The sequence below is a fragment of the Capricornis sumatraensis genome, chromosome 23 (genome assembly GCF_032405125.1).
Source record: "Capricornis sumatraensis isolate serow.1 chromosome 23, serow.2, whole genome shotgun sequence".
Taxonomy (NCBI): Eukaryota; Metazoa; Chordata; class Mammalia; order Artiodactyla; family Bovidae; genus Capricornis; species Capricornis sumatraensis.
Window position 1 is genome coordinate 41,229,182 of NC_091091.1, and position 6,000 is coordinate 41,235,181.

Sequence of the window (6,000 nt, forward strand, 5' to 3'; positions counted from 1 at the left end):
ACCCTGATGCTGGGAAAGATTGAAGGTAAAAGGAGAAGTGGGTGGCAGAGGATGAGATGGTTAGATAGCATCAACCACTCATGAGTTTAAGCAAACATGAGTTTAAGCAAACTCCAGGAGATAGTGGAGGACAGAGGAACCTGGTGTGTTCTACAGTTCATGGGGTTGCCAAGAGATATGACTTAGCGACTGAATAAAGCCAGGCAAGATCTAGCCATCAAACTGTTAAAGAACCAAGGACTTCCCTGGTGGTCCAGTGGTTAAGAATCCACCTGCCAAAACAGGGGACACTCTGCTCTGCGAGGGTGTCACACGCTGCAGCTACTGAAGCCTAGGCACGCTGGAGCTCTGCAACGAGAAGCCGCTGCACTGATAAGCCAGTGCATGGCAACCAGAGAATGCCTGCCTGAGCAACAAAGAACCCGCGCATTCAAAAATAAGTTAAAAAGAAAAAAACTTACAAAAGTTTAAGCTGTTTACCACAAATAATGCACTTCTATTTAGAGGGTAATAGGATCTATGTGTAAGCCTTAATTTTCAAATGAGTTCAACCCAAGGAACATTTAATAATAAATCCATTATTATGCTATGCTTCCCTCAAAACTCTGATACTGACAATTATCACAGTCGTATCAAGGACAATTTGTAAATTGAAAACATACTACTCACCCTCAAAAACTGAAACAGATGGGACAAGACAGAAGGGACGAGGGAAGAGTTTTCATTATCTGAGATCAGTCTTTGTGTGGTGGTTGGTTAGCTGCCTCTATTTAGCACTGATAGTTCCAAGTCATTTGTAAAAAGAAAATTTTAAGAACAGGCTGAAATCACCCTTTTATAATCAATCCCCAGATAACTTGGATTTAATCTGACTTAAAAAAAATCATTGTGATGGTAATAAACTTGAGGTGAACTGAAATAAAGATCACTGAATATTTTTTTAAAGATTCAAGTGAGCTGTTCATAGGGACATTTGAAAGTCCAGATTCATTTTTTTTGTATGTGGACTATGAATTATAACTGGATAAAGCTATTCTGAAATGAAAGAAAGGCTGCTCTATACTTTCCTTATTCTCTACTTTTTATTCAAATTTTTATTATGGACATTTCAATGTCTGCAAAAGTAGAGAGGCTAGTTGAATGAAGTAGCCTGGAAGTACCATCACCAGATTCAAAAATAATCCATTTGTGGCCAGTCTCCTTTTATCTATACCTCATATATCTCCCCCCTCAAACTACAATTTATTTTTATTTAAATCTCAAATATCACAATTCATCTATAAATATCTTAATAGGTACATCTAAGAGAATGTTCTATAAAATACCACCTCTAAATAATGTTATCACCTTTAAAAAGAATGAATAATACTCTGCATTGTTACTAAATTATCTAGTCAATATCCCAGCATTCACATTTCCTAGATTTTCTTAAACATTTTAAAATTATTTGTTTGAAGAAATATTCAAACTCGGTCTATACAATGTGATTGATTTTTAGTCTCTACAGTTTTTTTAATATAATGTATAGGCTTTTCCTCATCTCTGTTTTTTAATATCCTTGAAATTTTTGTTAAAGAAACTAGGTCACTGTGCAGTATTTCCCCTCATCAGTTGCATTCCCCACGGAGTTTATATGTTCCTCTGATCCCTGTCCTTCCAGCAGTTGGTAGTTGGACCTAGATGTCTTACTCAGATTCAGGTTTGAATTGTCCACAAAACCACTTCACAAGCAATATTGTGTTTTTCCATCAGCTGCGTTTTCTCTATTTTGCAATGTTTGCAGCTATTGAGGATCATTTCCTAGATCCATTAATTCACTGGGGTTTGCACAACAGTGCTCTTTTCTCCAGCCTCTGACCCTAGATGGGGGCATCAAAAGCTGAGGCTTCTTTTATACCACTCCTCTCATTCCTCTTCATTAGCTGTAATTCTTGTATAAAAAGAAACTTCCTCTCATCAACTCTTTTGTTCTCTGAGGTACAGTTCACATAGAAACAACAGGATAAATGCATTATTCTTTCCTTTATTCTCCAATTTTCAAAACAATGAATTATTTCTTAGTATTCCCCCAAAGTGAGCAGTGATTTTTTTCGGTATTTGGAACTCTTGGATTTAAACATATTTGATGAATTTCCATTCATCTTATTATCTTTATTGATGTTAAAATATTTGCCCTGTGGAAGCTTATGCAAGTTGGCTCCTGAGTCCTTTCGACATGTCCCTTCTAGTCTTTGATAGCTTCCTTGCTTTCACTTATGACAAGTTGCCCCAGGCTCACCTTGTTTATTTCCTCCCAAACGAGGAATCCGCCATCTTGCCAAGAACCTTTTAGCAGAACCACAATTTGGGTGCTAGATATAATCATTGGTATTGGTTTAGGCATTGGTCCCCGGTGTCTCGAGTGGACAGAGCTTGATAAAAATAGAGTTCATATTCCTAATTCAAAATCAGAACTAATAAAATTTTACTTAAATTTCTTGATCTTACAACCGTATTTATACTCATGCCAAAAATCCCATTTCTCAATGATGCCAACATCATTATTTCTTTGCTTTATCCTACACTGTACTTAAAGCGGTATCAGAATAATAATACAGGCACTAGGACCAACAGTATGATTATTGGAAACAACACAAGACTTCCTTTTGCGGTCCTTTTGGCCCTTAACACATTATCGATGGGCGCCGGGACTGCAGGAACTAACGTCTGTGCTGTTATTACATCTCTGGTCAACAATGTGTTAAGAGTATATACTCACCAGGAACACACAGTCAAGTTACCACATTTAAAAGTCCCTTGGAGGAGTCCTTCTCTCCTTGGTTATGCCGCCAACTCAATACATAGTTGGGTTTATTTGTTTCCTTTTATTTTCAACTCTTAAAGCTTGCTTTTTAAATTTTATTTTATAAGTCAGTTTATAATTACATAAATCATTTTCATGGTTCCAAAGTCAAATCTACAAAACGGAATAGATTTAACAAGGCTAGCTTTCATCTTCTTTCGCATCATACTAGTTCTTCCCTCCCCACAAAATAGTCATTTATTTCAATGCATGGTTTATCCTTTCCTGGTTCTCAATATAAGCAAATAGCATAAATGATAAACGACAGCATACTATTCTTTCCTCCACCCATCTCTGCTCACTTAACAAATCCTGAAAACCACTCTACAGCTATATCCAGGGATGACCCCCATTGCATCCCATAGCTTTGCAATACTCAGTTATGTGCATGTCCCACGGTTTATTTAATGAGCTTCCTATTGATGGACATTTGGGTTGTTTCCAGTCACTTGCTCTTGTAAACAGCGCTATAGTATGTAACTGCATATTTGTCTTTCCTATTTTGGCCAGGGTATTCTGGAGATTCCTAGAAGTGGAATTGCTGTGTCAGAGGGTAAAGGCACGTGCAATTTTGCTAGATAGGGGTGACATCCCCTCCATTGGGACTAAACCATTTCACATTCTCACCAGGACCATGAAGACTGCCTGCTTCCCACAGCTTTGCCAACAGACTCTGTAATCAACCCTTCGGATTTTGGCATCTAGTAAATGAGAAATTGTATCTCAGTGTAGTCTTTATTTTACATTTATTTATTATGAACAATTGGCTCAGGTGGTAAAGAAGTCGCTTCAATGCAGGAGACTGGGTTTGATTCCTGGGTTGGGAAGATCGCCTGGAGAAGGGAATGGCTACCCACTCCAGTAGTCTTTCCTGGAGAATTCCATGGACAGAGGAGCTTGATGGGCTACAGTCCATGGAGTCACAAAGAGTCAGACACGACTGAATGGCTAGCTAAATTCTGAATGAAGTTGAGCATCTTTTCATACTTTTGAGATTTGCATTTCTTTCTCTGTCGGTTGTCTGTTTATATTTCCAGCCCATTTTTTCTATAGAGTTGTTGGAGTTTTTCTCCTCTGTCTTTAGAAGCTTTTATTTGTGCCTTAGGGGTATTTGTTTTTTATATAAGTTGCAAATATTTTCCTTGGTTTGTCATTTGTCTTTTTGCCTAATTCACAGCATTAAAATTTTTTTTTTTTCTGTTCTCTGATTTTTTTCCATACAACACTTTTTAAAAAAATTTCAGTTCAGCCAAGTTTATCAATTTTTTCCCTTTATTGTACTTGGATTTGAGTCATAGTTCAGAAAGTTTCACTTTCTCCAAGGTCAGGGAATAATTTGCCAATATTTTAAAAAATATTTTTATAGGTTCAGGTTTTATATTTTAACCTCATACCTACTTGTAGTTTAATTTGATATATGGTATGGGGAATGGATCCAGTTTTGGTTTTTGCCAGTGGCTATGTGCTTCTCCCAACACCACTTGTAGAGAGTCCACTCCTTCCTCCACCAATTTGGAATGCCTTGTTTCGTAAACTAAGTGTCTGTATTCAAGTGGAGCTCTTTATGGGTTTTCTGCTCTGCTCTATAACTCTGCCTACTCATGTGACAGTACCAAGCTTTTTGGGGCAGATGCTGTGTTGAGTCTTCACTAAGGTGTGCAGACTGCCTAGTTGTGAAGGGTACGCTCTAGGGCACACAGTCAGTAGTTGTGTGTGGGCTTAGTTGCCCAGTGGCATATGGCATCTTAGTTTCCCAACCAGGGATCCGACCTGTGTCCCCTGCATTGGAAGACAGATTCTCAACCACTAGACCACCAGGGAAGCCCTGATATCAAGCTGTTTTCATCACAGAGGTTTCCTAGTATGCTTTGATGTCTGGTGAAAGCTCACCGCCACCCACCCTTCCACCCCACCCCACCCCTCCACCCCACCCCACCCCTCCACCCCACCCCACCCCCCACCCCCCCCCCACCCCCCGCCAATTGCTCTTCTTTGTCAGGGTTCTCTCGGCTAGTGCTCTTTATCTGCTTTCCTATTTATCTTATCTAGCTTCCAGTTGAGATTTTTGGCTGTCAATCATTTTCTAAAAACTAATCAACAGCTGTTTGACCTGGTAAACACCACGTGAAGTGTGAGTCGCTCAGTCATGTCTGACTCTGTGACCCATGGACTGTAGCCCATCAGTCTCTCCTGTCCATGGGATTCTCCAAGCAAGAATACTGGGGTGAGTAGCCATTCCCTTCTCCAAGCGATTTTTTCTGACCCAAGGATTGAGTTCGAGTCTCTTGTGTCCCCTGCACTGGCAGCCAGATTCTTTACCTCTAACACCACCTGGGAAGCCTGGAACATTACTACTAGTGCCACCTGGAACATTAAGAAATGTTCATAGATGTGAAATGCTTTGAGGTATTCTGCTGGAGCTCATCAGACAGTCTCAACACCTCAATAGCAAATCTAGACAAGGGAATCAGTGATGACTTGAATCCCAATTAATTCAGGATAACTGAAAAGAAGATTGAATTAATAACATTTAAATTGAAACACAGGAAATAGGAAGAGAAGAAGGAAGAAAAGAAGGAACTAAGGAAGGAGGGATGGGGGAGAGGGAGGAAATGATGAATGTGGGGAAGAGTATTGACCGCACTGGTGTGTCTTAAACGTAAGGAATTGAGTGGATTTCTGGAGGGCAAGGGAGAGAGCCTTTTCACTGGGCACCCTCTGAACATTCTGAATTTGTGTTACATGTATGTTTACACAATTAAGCACTTAGCAAATTTCGTATCAGTCGTTAATCGAATTTACTGTGCACTTCTGTTTGTTCAAGTGGGGAAATTTTTTCACATATACTTAATGCCTATGTAAGACAACAGTGACATCTGACACCTGGTGGAAGAGAACCTCGGACTTCTATCTAGGATATCCTGTGGGTAGCTTGGCTTGGGCCTTAAATCTTGGCTTTTACACTATTTTATATTTTTGAAGAACATATTGTCCTAGGAAAGCAAGGGGAAAAAACAGCTCCTTTATTTAATAAATGATTCAAATGTTGGAAATGGGGGAAAGAAAATATGGCACAAAGGAGCATATTTTCCAGGTTGTTACTTTTCTACTGGAAAAGGCCATATTAACCAACCCAATCTTGTTGAACACAAACTGCC